Source organism: Lepisosteus platostomus (assembly GCF_059453375.1).
Source record: "Lepisosteus platostomus isolate fLepPlt1 chromosome 5 unlocalized genomic scaffold, fLepPlt1.hap1 SUPER_5_unloc_1, whole genome shotgun sequence".
Lineage (NCBI taxonomy): Eukaryota > Metazoa > Chordata > Actinopteri > Semionotiformes > Lepisosteidae > Lepisosteus > Lepisosteus platostomus.
Genome location: NW_028291471.1, coordinates 850,030 through 864,997, shown reverse-complemented (window position 1 = coordinate 864,997; position 14,968 = coordinate 850,030). Strand labels below are relative to the sequence as shown.

Genomic DNA, 14,968 nt, shown 5'->3' with positions numbered 1-14,968 from the left:
CGTGTCCCCCGTCACTACACTGGGGCATTAAGACCCACACAGACCGCAGGGTGAGTGCCCCCTGCTGGCCCCACTGAGAGGTCGTATCCCACCTCCTCCGCTCTCTGCGAAAAGCAGTATCTTCAGGCCCTGACATCCCACCCCTGCCACTCTCTGCGTAAATAAGTATCGTCAGGCCCTGACATCCCACCCCTGCCACTCCCTGCGTAAAGAAGTGTCGTATAGCCCTGACACCCATCCCTCCACTCTCTGCATTAAACACTGTCGTATAGCCCTGACAGCCACCCCTCCACTCTTTGAATAAAGCAGTGTCGTCAGGCCCTGACATCCCACCCCCGCCACTGTCTACGTAAATTAGTATCGTCAGGACCTGACATCCCACACCCGCCACTCTCTGTGTAAAGTAGTGTCGTATGGCCCTGACACCAATCCCTCCACTCTCTGCATAAAGCAGTGTCTTATGGCCCTGAAACTCTCCCCTCCACTCTCTACATAAAGCAGTGTTGTCAAGCCCTGACATCCCTCCCCCGCCACTCTCTGTGTAAAGCACTGTCGTATGGCCCTGACATCACACCCCCACCACTCTCTGCGTTAAGCACTGCCGTATAACCCTGACACACTCTGCGTTAAGCTGTGTTGTCAGGCCCTGATATCCCACCCCCGCCACTCTCTGTGTAAAGCAGTGTCATATGGCCCTGACATCCCACCCCCACCACTCTCTGTGTAAAGCACTGCTGTATGGCCCTGACATTACACCCCCACCACTCTCTGAGGAAAGCACTGTCATATAGCCCTGACACCCACCCCTCCATTTTTTGCATAAAGCAGTGTCGTCAAGCCCTGTCACTCTCTGCATAAAGAAGTGTCGTATGGCCCTGACATCCCACCCCCACCACTAACTGTGTAAACTAGTATCATCAGGCCCTGACATCCCACCCCTGCCACTCCCTGCGTAAAGAAGTGTCGTATGGCCCTGACATCACACCCCCACCACTCTCTGCCGAAAGCACTGTCGTATAGCCCTGACATCCCACCCCCACCACTCTCTGTGTAAAGCAGTGTCATATGGCCCTGACATCCTAGCCCCACCACTCTCTGTGTAAAGCAGTGTCATATGGCCCTGGCATCCCACCCCCACCACTCTCTGTGTAAAGCACTGTTGTATGGCCCTGACATCACACCCCCACCACTCTCTGCGGAAAGCACTGTCGTATAGCCTTGACACCCACCTCTCCACTCTCTGTGTAAAGCAGTGTCATCTAGCCCTGACATCCCACCCCCTCCACTCTCTGAATAAAGAAGTGTCGTATGGCCCAGACACCCACCCCTCCATTCTCTGCATAAAGCAGTGTCGTCAGGCCTTGACATCCCACCCCTCCACTCTCTGCGTAATGCGGTATCGTCAGGCCTTGACATCCAACCCCCGCCACTCTCTGCGTAACGCAGACATGTTACAGACATTTACAACAAAGACATATTATAAAATATTGACATATACTGTAGGAGGCTGGAGCATTATTGGGAGACAGACTCACTGTTCCTCAGGCTGTGACAGGAGATCACATACTGGGCTGCCAGATCAACTGAGTTCCCTCATCCCTCTCCCAGTAGGATTGGGACCCGTTGTGATTCTGGCAGGTGTGGGAACTCTGGGATTAGATTTCTGAATTTCGGGAAGAATGTTTCTCTAATCCCAGAGTATCTTTCACAGTGCAGTAGGAAGTGCACCTCTGTCTCTATTTCTCCCCGCTGGCAGTGGGAGCACAGCCTGTCCTCTCTGGGCAGCCAGGTCTGCCTGTGTCGCCCAGTTTCTATGGCCAGGTTGTGGTCACTGAGCCTGTACTTCGTCAGGGTCTGTTTCTGTTTGTTATTTTTTATTTTGGTCAAATATTCAGCTAGTGTGTATTGTCTGTGTAAGGTTCTGTAGCATTCCAGTTTATGTTGTGTTTGTGTGTGTGTGTCCCAGTGTGTGAGATATTGCTGTTTGATCTGTGCTGTGATGTGGTTGAGTCTGGGTTGTGGTGCTCTAGCAGTGCTGTCCTGAGGCTGGTTAGTGTCGGTGTCACTCACTGCGAGTGTGATCTCAGCAGAGTCTCTGTGCTCTTGGGACACTTGACTCACCTGTCTCTCTCTTTCTCTCCCTGTGCTGTCCCTCTCCTGCCCCCTCTCTCCCTCTTTGGACTCCAGCTGGAGGAGGTCCAATCACCACCTCCTCTGAGACAGCAGAAAAAGAAGGTGGGTAATGCTCTGATCCTCTCTTTACTCCTGTCTAGTGTCCAGTCAGTGTGTCTGTATGAACCCCTCTCTCTCTTAGTGTAGTGTTCATGTCCTGGAGTGTCCAGTCAGTGTGTCTGTATGAACCCCTCTCTCTCTCAGTGCAGTGTTCATGTACTGGAGTGTCCAGTCAGTGTGTCTGTATGAACCCCTCTCTCTCTCAGTGCAGTGTTCATGTACTGGAGTGTCCAGTCATGTGTCTGTATGAACCCCTCTCTCTCTCTCAGTGCAGTGTTCATGTCCTGGAGTGTCCAGTCCGACTCTTAACGTGACTCTCCTGTCTCTGCTTCAGAAGCGCTGGTGCGTCTTTTTAAACTCCCTGAGCTGCGTGTCGGTGGAGACAGATGATCAGGACGAGCCGATGGAGGCGGCGGAGACCGTGGGTCAGGAGAGGAAGAGCGAGGGAGAGGAGGAGCAGGCTGCCGGGAAGGACAAGAAGAGGAAGAGGAGGGGCAGGTGAGCAGACAGGGGGGCGTCGCCCGGTCGTGTCTGTGATTCAAGGAGGAGTCTCCTCTTGCTGTTTGATGTCATGGTGACGTCTGTGTCTGTGTCCCTCACACCTGCAATAACAATATTCTTTCCAGGTTCCTTTCCTGGTTCTGTGCCTGCTAAGATCTGGACTGGACTGGACTGGACTGAACTGGAGCTGAGGGACACCAGTCTGGACTGAAGCTGAGGGACCCCAAACTGTGCTGGACCGAAGCTGAGGGACCCCAGACTGTGCTGGACTGACGCTGAGGGACCCCAGACTGTGCTGGACTGAAGCTGAGGGACCCCAAACTGTGCTGGACCGGAGCTGAGGGGCCCCAGACTGGACTGGACCGAAGCTGAGGGGCCCCAGACTGTGCTGGACCGAAGCTGAGGGACCCCAGTCTGCGCTGGACCGAAGCTGAGGGACCCCAGTCTGCGCTGGACCGAAGCTGAGGGACCCCAGTCTGGACTGGACTGGAGCTGAGGGGCCCCAGACTGCGTTGGACTGGAGCTGAGGGACACCAGACTGGACTGGACTGAAGCTGAGGGGCCCCAGACTGCACTGGACTGAAGCTGAGGGGCCCCAGACTGGACTGAAGCTGGGGGGCCCCAAACTGGACTGGACTGAAGCTGAGGGACCCCAGACCCCAGTCTGGACTGAAGCTGAGGGACCCCAGACTGGACTGTGGAAAACTGGAGCCCAGCAGGTGGGAGCCTGGTCAGTACCTGGAGGGGAGACTCCTGGGAAAAACTGGAGAAGAGTAGGGGTGTTACCCCAGTGTCCTGGCCTGATTCCCCCCCTGGTCTTGACCCATCATGGCCTCCTAATCACCCCTGTCTCTGAACTGGCTCCATCCCTCTGCTCTCCTCCCCACTGAGAGCTGCTGTGTGCTGAGCGGACTGGAGCATCATCCAGGTGGGGGCTGCACACTGGGGGGACTGGAGGGGATCCCCCTGACCTGGGAAGAGCTGGGAAGAGCTCTGAGGGGAGGGTCCAGACTTATTAATTATTATTATTATTCGTGCTGCACTGGGCTTCAGTCCTGGCAGTGAGAGGGGGACTCTGTGATCAGTACAGATACTTATGACTGTATAATAATACACGATAGAAATGGAACACAGGGTAGCGCTGTAGTCTCTTCGAAATGTTTTGAACTGCCAGAAGAAGTTTTCACAACCCAGACTCATGAAGGTACAGGTCATCTCCTTTCGGCCGGAGCAAGGTGTATGGTGTCCTGGTGATTGCTCCCGTTTTGAACAGAGTTTAATGTTGCGTTTCTACTTTATTAGAGAGAGGCACTGAACATCCTGTGATGGACTGGTGTCCTGTCCAGGGTGTGTGAGTGTGTGTGTGTCCTGTGTTGGACTGCTGTCCTGTCCAGGGTGTATGAGTCTGTGTGTGTCCTGTGATGGGCTGGTGTCCTGTCCAGGGTGTGTGAGTGTGTGTGTGTCCTGTGATGGACTGCTGTCCTGTCCAGGGTGTGTGAGTGTGTGTGTGTGTGTCCTGTGATGGTCTGCTGTCCTTTCCAGGGTGTGTGTGTGTACTGTAATGGACTTATATCCTGTGAAGGACTGCTGTCCTGTCCAGGGTGTGTGAGTGTGTGTGTGTGTCCTGTGATGGTCTGCTGTCCTTTCCAGGGTGTGTGTGTGTACTGTAATGGACTTGTATCCTGTGAAGGACTAGTGTCCTGTCCAGGGTGTGTGTGTGTCCTGTGATGGACTGGTGGATCACAATATTAATTATCCTCCTTGATTCCCTCCTTCATCGCCAGAGTGAAAGCGGGACACGGCAGTAAAAGCTCAGCCCTGCGGGTGGTGGTCCTCTCGGCCACACGGGGGCGCTGTGGCTCCACGGGGGGGGGTTATGTTCACGTCCCGCTGGGAATCGCACCGACGCGGCGGAGTTCGTGAACGTCCCAGACACCAAGAAAACGAGAGAGAGAAAAAAGGTCGTTTTTGGGGTTCAAGAAGCAACCCCGAGATTCAGGGAGTTTCCCCGCTGAGCTTACTCTGCCGAAAACACGCAGGTTTTATTTTTTTTTCCCGTGCCCCCCCTCACACAGGCCGTTTCTGTAGCGTAAAGTTGTGTTTTTTTGCGCGGCGGTGGGTGAGGGGCGAAATTTTATTTATTTTTTTCCCACGGTTTGAAACAGAAACAGCCGGGTGGTGTTGTAGAGAGGTCGACGTGCCTGGTTTTCTTTCTTTGATTTGGGGGTCGGGGGGGGGGGGGGGTCTAATTTCACTGAACCAAACCCCACGGAAACCCGTGTTGGACGTGGGGGTGCTGAATGCGCCCTCGACGTGATTTTGTCTTTAAATTCAAGTGCAGCTTTTGTAACCCTTGGGCCGGAAACACCTGGACCCGTTTCCCCTGCCTGTCCGAGGTGGCGACTACCGGGGTCGTACAGGGACACCCGGCTGGCCGCCGAGAGTTGGAAAAATAAAATGTCCACCCAAAAAAAAACAGCAACCGTGAAAAATGTCGGCCATTTTTGTTTCGCGGCCGAGCCGTGAGCGCGTTTGGGGCGACGTCACGGGGGCGTCACAATGAGCCGCCTGACGTCACAGAGCGGCGGATTCTAGCGCGGGGCGGCGCCGGAGCACCGTGAGCTCAGAGGAGTGAAGAGAGAGGAGGAAAGCGCTATATAGTCTTTTCTAAACACGTGTTTCTTCCAATAAAGTTACTTCGACTTAGATCGTTAGTTTCATCTTCAGAATCGCTCTTCAGAATCCCCGTGAAATCGGTAAGTCAGTCAAAAGTGCCGCTGGCGAGAAATTACAAAATAAGTGGAGAAATAAGTTGTTTTTTTTACCGTTACTCAACTCTTATGGGTGTGATCGTGCTGTAAAAAGATATTGAGAGGAGGTGCACCTCTACACAGAGAGTGGCGGGGGTGTGGAACAAAGCTGATACCCTGGCTCCTCTCCAGACACAGCTGGGTGAGGTCCTCCAGTCAGGACAGGAGGCTCTTCTGTACACAGAGGAGGGCGGGGGTGGGGAACAAGCCGCCCAGCTGTATGGCTCCGCCCCCTGCCCTCCGCTCTGTGACTCTGCTTGTCTCGGCAGGACGATGGACCGACAGAGATGCCTCACGGCCGTGCGCGGTCGCAGCAGGACCCGGGCCCGGCGAGGCATCGTAAGTCCACCCCTCCCGCCCGCCGTCCAGCGTCCAGCGTCCAGCCCTCCTCCGACTGGCCTCTCCGCCCCCAGCAGCGCTCGCTGTATGATAATAATAATAATAAACTTCACTGATAGAGCACCTTTCACACACATAGCAGCGCAAAGCGCTTGACAGACCAGGTCTCACGGTAACACCTCCAGACGAGGAGAGACACTTCCAGTGGTGATCTTGACTGAGGACACGCCTCGGCTCAAGAGACAGGGTCGCGGGTCCATTATGGCCTTCTGAGAGCACAGATTGCCTCTGGATGTCCCAGACTCTTCCTGGACACACTGTACAGACTCACCTGTCCAGACTCTCACTGGACACACTGTAGAGACTCACCTGTCCACACTCTCACTGGACACACTGTACACACTCACCTGTCCACACTCTCACTGGACACACTGTACACACTCACCTGTCCAGACTCTTACTGGACACACTGTGGAGACTCACCTGTCCAGACTCTCACTGGACACACTGTACACACTCACCTGTCCACACTCTCACTGGACACACTGTACACACTCATCTGTCCAGACTCTCACTGGACACACTGTACACACTCACCTGTCCAGAGTCTTACTGGACACACTGTAGAGACTCACCTGTCCAGACTCTTACTGGACACACTGGACACACTCACCTGTCCAGACTCTCACTGGACACACTGTACACACTCACCTGTCCACACTCTCACTGGACACACTGTACACACTCACCTGTCCAGACTCTCACTGGACACACTGTAGAGACTCACCTGTCCAGACTCTTACTGGACACACTGGACACACTCACCTGTCCACACTCTCACTGGACACACTGTAGAGACTCACCTGTCCACACTCTCACTGGACACACTGTAGAGACTGCCCAAGGCCCCTAGTCGCGACAAGACTGGGCTGGGCTATGTGGTCAGAGGTGTCTCGGAGATGGGCTGTTTGGCGTCTTCACAGGTCACACCGGTCAGGCCGAACCCGGACTGGCAGCGGGAGAGGTCCCGGCCCAAGTCCCGGTGCTTTTCCGTAAGTCTGACCCGGTCGCCTTCCGCGAGACTGGACCGGCCGCCCTGTGGTGGGCCCGGTGCCCCACATCTACCCTACAGCTCCCCCCACTGACCCCTAAACTCCCGATACCCTACAGCTCCCCACACTGACCCCTAAACTCCCGATACCCTACAGCTCCCCACACTGACCCCTAAACTCCCGATACCCTACAGCCCCCCACACTGACCCCTAAACTCCCGATACCCTACAACTCCCCACTCTGACCCCTAAACTCCCGATACCCTACAGCTCCCCACTCTGACCCCTAAACTCAAGATACCCTACAGCTCCCCACACTGACCCCTAAACTCCCGATACCCTACAGCTCCCCACACTGACCCCTAAACTCTCGATACCCTACAGCTCCCCACTCTGACCCCCACAGTCCTTATGGCCGAGAGGTCTCTGCTTGCTGTAGTGATTGAGTGAGCTCTGTGGACCTGACCTCTGTCTTGTGTCCTCGTTTCCAGCGTCTCCTAGTGGTCCGGCATTTCACACGACCTGAAGGTGAGATCTGGGTAGGAGACAGAGCACCCCCTAACACCCCTGAGCTGGGTTACAGGGTAAGACAGCTTCTTACTGTTGGACACACCTGTCCACACTCTTACTGGACACACTGGACACACTCGCCTGTCCAGACTCTGACTGGACACACTGTACACACTCACCTGTCCACATTCTCACTGGACACACTGTACACACTCACCTGTCCAGGCGTAGTCTCTGCTCCTCATCCCCCCTGCGTTGTGTCTCCCCCTCTCCCCGCTGGACAGAATCCTGTGGTGTCTTCGTGTCTCCCCGAGCTCGTCCAGAAGCTGGAGAGGGCGGCCGAGCTGCAGCTGGAGCTCCCGGGGTCGCCCGGCTCGTCCCGCTCGGGCTCGCCCTCCTCGCCCGAGAGCCCCCTCCGCTCCCCGCCCCCGGCCCCCCCCTCCGGCCCCCTCAGGCCCCTGCCCGCCCCGCCCCGCCGCCCCCCCTTCTTCCCCGCCATGCCCCTCGAGCCCCCCCTGCTGCCCGGGGCGGTGCCCCTGCCCCTGCCCCCGCCCGTCCTGCCCCCCATCGCCCGCCCGGCCCCGCCAGGCCCAGCCTGGGGCTCCCCGGTGCGGAGGGCAAGGAGAGAGGCGGAGATGTCTGACGAGGCAAGTGGGGCAGAGTCTGTCCGTCTGTCCGTCTGTCCATCTATCCTTCAGTCCATCTGTCCCTCTGTCCATCTGTCCTTTTCTCTGTCCTGTCCTTCTGTCCTTTTCTCTGTCCTTCTGTCTTTCTGTTCTTTTCTCTGTCCATCTGTCTTTCTGTCCTTTTCTGTCTTTCTATCCATCACTCTATCTATCCTTTTCTCTGTCCATCTGTCCTTCTGTCCATCTGTCTTTCTGTCCTTTTCTCTGTCTTTCTGTCCTTTTCTCTGTCTTTTTGTCCATCTGTACTTCTCTCTTTCTGTCTTTCTGTCCTTCTGTCTGAGTCTCTCTTTTTCTCTGTGTCTGTCCCTCTCTCCCTGTCTCTCTCCCTGTGTCTTTCCATGTCTTCCTGCTCTCTGTCTGTCCTGCGTTGTCCCAGCTGGGCCTGTCTCCCTGTGTCTCTCCGTGTGTCTCCCTGCTCTCTGTCTGTCCTGCGTTGTCCCAGCTGGGTCTCCCTCCCTCCTCTCTCTCCGTGTGTCTCCCTGCTCTCTGTCTGTCCTGCGTTGTCCCAGCTGGGTCTCTCTCCCTGTGTCTCTCCGTGTGTCTCCCTGTCTGTCTCTCTGTCTGTCCTGCGTTGTCCCAGCTGGGCCTGTCTCCTCTGCTCTCTGACTTCAGCTCTGTTCGCCGATGTCCCGCCAGCCCGTCTCTCTCTCAGCCTGTCTCTTGACTTGCAGGAGGAAGAGAAGGTGGAGACAGCTCTTCCGGCAGGAGAGAGGAAGGAGGTCAGTGCTGGTCCCACCCTGCCCCCAGGCCTGTCTGTGGTGGAGTTTTGCCGTCTTGTCTGTCCCTGGGTCTCAGTGTCTCTTTCAGCCCTGTCTGTCAGTGTCTCTCTCCTCCTCCTCTCTGTCCTCAGTGTGTCTCTCTCCTCCTCTCTGTCCTGTGGTGTCCAGTGGGTCAGAATTAGTGGGCTACACCCAGGCTCACTCACTGCGAGTATGATCTCAACAGAGTCTCTGTGCTCTTGGGACACTTGACTCACCTGTCTCTCTCTTTCTCTCCCTGTGCTGTCCCTCTCCTGCCCCCTCTCTCCCTCCTCGGACTCCAGCTGGAGGAGGTCCAATCACCACCTCCTGTGAGACAGAAGAAAAAGAAGGTGGGTAATGCTCTGATCCTCTCTTTACTCCTGTCCAGTGTCCAGTCAGAATGTCTGTATGAACCCCTCTCTCTCTCAGTGCAGTGTTCATGTACTGGAGTGTCCAGTCAGTGTGTGTGTATGAACCCCTCTCACTCTCAGTGCAGTGTTCATGTCCTGGAGTGTCCAGTCAGTGTGTCTGTATGAACCCCTCTCTCTCTCAGTGCAGTGTTCATGTCCTGGAGTGTCCAGTCAGTGTGTCTGTATGAACCCCTCTCTCTCTCAGTGCAGTGTTCATGTACTGGAGTGTCCAGTCAGTGTGTCTGTATGAACCCCTCTCTCTCTCAGTGCAGTGTTCATGTCCTGGAGTGTCCAGTCCGACTCTTAACGTGACTCTCCTGTCTCTGCTTCAGAAGCGCCGATGCGTCTTTTTGATGTCCCTGAGCTGCGTGTCGGTGGAGACAGAAGATCAAGACGAGCCGATGAAGGTGGCGGAGACCGTTGCTCAGGAGAGGAAGAGCGAGGGAGAAGAGGAGCAGGCTGCCGGGAAGGACAAGAAGAGGAAGAGGAGGTGCAGGTGAGCAGACAGGGGGGCGCCGCCCGGTCATGTCTGTGATTCAAGGAGGAGTCTCCTCTTGCTGTTTGATGTCATGGTGACGTCTGTGTCTGTGTCCCTCACACCTGCAATAACAATATTCTTTCCAGGTTCCTTTCCTGGTTCTGTGCCTGCTAAGATCTGGACTGGACTGGACTGGACTGGACTGGACTGGACTGGACTGGACTGGACTGGACTGGACTGAACTGGACTGGACTGGAGCTGAGGGACACCAGACGACTGGATTGGAGCCTAGGGACACCAGACTGGACTGGACCGGAGCTGAGAGGCACTAGACTGGACTGGAGCTGAGGGACACCAGACTGTGCTGGACCGAAGCTGAGGGACCCCAGTCTGGACTGAAGCTGAGGGACCCCAGACTGTGCTGGACCGAAGCTGAGGGACCCCAGACTGTGCTGGACCGATGCTGAGGGACCCCAGTCTGGACTGAAGCTGAGGGGCCCCAGACTGGACTGATGACCTTTTGTTAAGCATCAATAAATTTTTTTTTTTTAAAAATCTGTTTCGCTTTTGGTTTTTACCCCAGTGTCCTGGCCTGATTCCCCCACTGGTCTTTACCCATCATGGCCTCCTTATCACCCCCCCTCTCTGAACTGGCTCCATCCCTCTGCTCTCCTCCCCACTGAGAGCTGCTGTGTGCTGAGCGGACTGGATTATCATCCAGGTGGGGGCTGCACACTGGGGGGGCTGGAGGGGATCCCCCTGACCTGGGAAGAGCTCTGAGTGGAGGGTCCAGACTTATTAATTATTATTATTATTCGTGCTGCACTGGGCTTCAGTCCTGGCAGTGAGAGGGGGACTCTGTGATCAGGACAGATACTTATGACTGTATAATAATACACGATAGAAATGGAACACAGGGTAGCGCTGTAGTCTCTTCGAAACGTTTTGAACTGCCAGAAGAAGTTTTCACAACCCGGACTCGTGAAGGTACAGGTCTTCTCCCTTCATCCGGAGTAAGGTGAGAGGCCACCCCCTCGGGGCGCAGTATCCCCGATGCACCCCCACCGCACCACCACCCAAAACGACACACACTTCTGTGACGATTGGGAGACCCCGGTTCGACCAGCCCCTGCGGTGGAGGAAACGACCCGCTGGAGAGAACACGCAGACTCCACACAGAAGGGTCACCTCGGCATTTATTCCAACAGCAAAACAACACCAGAGAGAAACGGTCTCCGAAAGAGAAGCGTACACCGGGAAAAACGCGACGGGGTCATTACAAATGGGAATAGGAGTTCTTTTTTTCTTTTTTTTCCGGACGTCAGTTGTATCGTGTCCTGGTGATTTCTCCCGTTTCGAACGGAGTTTAATGTCCCGTTTCTACTTTATTAGAGAGAGGCACTGAACTTTGGGGAACGTGACATCCACCCAGTATTACTAGTAGGTTGATAAATATAAATGTTCTTTTTCCCCCCGTATTATACCTCGTGAAATATAACGACGGCCAACTGCTTAAGTCGAAATTTAAACCCTTCTCACGCTACAAGACAGTCCGTCAGCATCGCCGCGGCCCGAAGCGGGACTTCCGGTATGACGTTGGCCGAAGGGGGTAGGGTAAAACGTCACAGCCGGGGGGAGCCCCTATCACGTGAGAGGGGTGTTTTTTTTTTTGGTTTGTTTTTTCAGAACATCAGAACAACCGCAGAGATGACCATCGATCAACCTCCGGACGTTTCCTTTTTTGTCCTCTTTGGCCTCCAAAATAAAAAAAAAAACTGGGATCCATCGTGGCGTTGCCAAATTAAAACGTCAACCACTTTTCGGGCTTTTGTGCTTTCCATGATGAAACCGTCATGGTTGTGTAAGGATACGTTACGTCACAGACCGGCGGCGCTCGGGCGTGAGGAGTGTCGTTACGTTTTTGAAACGGGCACGTCAGACAAGATCTCTGACAAGATCTCCGAAAAACCCAAACCTGTAAGATTCAATTTCAATTCAGTTTTTTTATATAGCGCCTTTCACAACAAGAATTCCCCAAGGCCCCGAACAAAGGAGTTGTTCCACACCCCCGCCACCCTCTGTGTACAGTAGAGCCCCCTGTCCTGACTGGAGGAGCTCACCCAGCTGTGTCTGGAGAGAAGCCGGGGTATCGGCTTCAACCACAGGGCTGGGCAGCTTGTTCCCCACCCCCGCCACCCTCTGTGTACAGAAGAGCCTCCTGTCCTGACTGGAGTGACAGTAGAGACGGGGTTCATGGGTTATCTGGAGGGGGACTTCGCTCCAACAAAACGCCCAGCCCTGCTGCTCCTACCTCGGACGGAAGACACTTTCCCCAGCTGCTTCATCGTCTTCTCCCTGCGGGAGACCGGCCGCCTGCCGGATCGGGGGGCGCTGTCGTTGGGGCGGGCCGCGGCCCCGACGTCGAGGGGCTCACGGGGGGGGGGGGGCGCCCCGCTCGTCGGCGGCACCGGCGCCGCGTTCTCTGCCACCGCCACCACCGCCACCACCGGCGTCGGGCCGCGGGCCTCACCTGGAGGCAACACACCGGCTTCTTTTAACAGATCACCTCGGGAATCGGGAACAACGGAGCTGTGTGCGGCCGTCTGTACGGAGGGGTTCAGCGCGGGGGGGCTCCGGGCTCGGGTCTGGACCCGGGGGGGAGACTGTCTGTGTGGAGTCTGCATGGTCTCCCTGTGTTCTCCGGGTCCAAAGACAGGCTTTTGGGCTAATTGGCTTCTGGGAAAACTGGCCCTGGTGTGTGTGTGTCCTGTGATGGACTGCTGTCCTGTCCAGGGTGTGTGAGTGAGTCTGTGTGTGTCATGTGATGGACTGCTGTCCTGTCCAGTGTGTGTGTGTGTGTGTGTGTGTGTGTGTGTGTGTGTGTGTGTGTGTGTGTGTCCTGTGAGTAACTGGTGTCCTGTCCAGGGTGTGTGAGTGTGTGTGTGTCCTGTGATGGACTGGTGTCCTGTCCAGGATGTGTGAGTGAGTGTGTGTGTGTCCTGTGATGGACTGGTGTCCTGTCCAGGGTGTGTGAGTGTGTGTGTCTGTGTGTCCTGTGATAGACAGATGGTACCCAGCCTGGACACCCATGAGACACTGGCTTCCTCAGAAGACTCTCACGGAGGGCACACTGTCCCTAACCCGGGTCCAGAAGAAACTACAGTGATCTATAATTCCTGCGCCTCGGAAGGGGTTATGACGTCTATGTCCGGCGCCCGCGCCCGCGGACCGGCGGTTCGGCGTCGCGCTCTGCAGCTCGAGCTTCGGTGCGAGGCAGGGCGGGAGGGAGTCGATGTGGCCTCGGCGCCATCTTTGCTGGTAAGTCAATTGTGACCGTTGCGGTACAATAAACCATCAATAAACCTTTTCCTACTCCGACCAGTATTTCTGTCGCGGCCCACGTCCCCTACAATCGACAAACTATAAAAAAACAGTAGCCCTTCGCAACATTACACGCCATTTTATTTTAAACGTCCGTTAGATACGCAGGTGGCTCGATAGCTGTCTTAACCTCGCCGGCGTCTTTATACCGGCAAGTGAATTTTATTTGGGGTCCCTCAGAATTGTGACAGAAATGTCAGTGAACCACAATAAAAAACGAAACTTTTTTTTTAAAGGCGGTGAATGGATTTTATGAGTAAGCGTGTAGCAACTAACGTAAGGAAAAAAAAGTTGTCTTTCCCTACGAAGACGTTTTGGTACAGGACTTTCTTTAAATATCAGTTGTGCATAGCGTTTTACAAAAAGTTGATGATGATCTTGGAGAGAATTGCAAAGGAAAATTGAGATAACTACCAAAACATTACGTGTGAAACGACAGGACAGAACTTTGAACCCACAAAGAAACAAAGGTATGAAATATTGCCTCGTCATGGGGGGTTGATAATTGTAATAAGTGTTCCTAATTTTCGTAAAGAAATGTATTTTATGGGAGTCACACGTGAGATTTAGTGTATATACGTTTCATATTGTGCATATATACGGGGTTAAAAAGTGGAATGAGTATGATTATAAACTTATGTGTCCTATAATCAGATAATTTTTGAACAAGCTTTGATTAGACAGGTGAAAAACAACATCAGATCCTTGTTTTTAATATATTCTCACGTCTGAATATCAGCTTCTGCCCTCTGGCCAACATTTCAGGGCTCCCAGATGTAGATCCCAAATTGAAACAAATATTCATTTGTTACCCTTATTAAAACAGTTAATAGAAGTGAGTGACCAGGGTAAATAAAGGTGGGTCAGTGTAAACTGTTTTTTCTGGACCAGACTTCGTCATGTGTGATACGTCATGACTTCTTATATTAAGTTTTATCTTTATATTTAGTTATACATGTGTAATAGATGCGATATGTGTCCATAAAAAGGTTTCTCCAGGGGAAAATCAAGTTGGTTTTAAAACCGTGTTTCCTTTTTAGGGTACGTTTGCATTCCAAGTGTGGGGTTTTTGCCTTTTTATCATATTTCGGATGTGAATCTGTGGTATTTTTGCCTAGACAAGTTGCCTTTCTTATACGCAGAGGGATCTGCTCATGAGATGTCCGCTCGGTCCATTTCTGAGCTCAGTATAAGGTGTAGAAAGCATGACTGTCATCATAACCCGCCTCTCACCCTGGCCCGAGCCAGAAGCACGCCCCCTAGTGCAGGGTTAGAGGTGTGGAATAATGTTGTGACTATTGCTTCATCAATAACATGCTGATTGCATGTTTCTAGATGGATATAACAGAGATCTCAACTACTGAGGGGCTTTATTAATAATTGTTTACACTTATATAGCGCTTTTCTGGACACTCCACTCAAAGCGCTGCATAGGGAATGGGGAATCCCACTACCGCCACCAATGTACAGCCCCCACCTGGATGATGCGACGGCAGCCATAGTGCGCCAGAACGCTCCCCACACACCAGCTCTCAGTGGGGAGAAGAGCAGAGGGATGAAGCCAGTTCGGAGAGGGGGGTTATTAGGAGGCCATGATTGGTAAGGGCCAATGGGAAATTTGTCCAGGACGCCTGGGTTACACCCCTACTCTTTTCGAGAGACGCCCTGGGATTTTTAATGACCACAGAGAGTCAGGACCTCGGTTTTACGTCTCATCCGAAGGATGGCGCCTGTTTACAGTATGGTGTCCCCTGTCACTATACTGGGGTATCAGACCGCAGGGTGAGCGCCCCCCTGCTGTCCCACTAACACCTCTTCCACCTCTTATT

General features: G+C 54.0%; 1 long non-coding RNA gene across 1 annotated transcript; it reads left to right on the top strand.

Annotated features, from left to right (window-relative positions):
* Positions 1–2,683: 2,683 nt before the first annotated feature.
* Positions 2,684–10,246, top strand: LOC148638442 (uncharacterized). The gene is made up of 2 exons (XR_015931042.1): positions 2,684–2,730; positions 9,905–10,246. It is a non-coding gene; the product is annotated as an uncharacterized LOC148638442 (long non-coding RNA).
* The last annotated feature ends 4,722 nt before the right edge of the window (positions 10,247–14,968 follow it).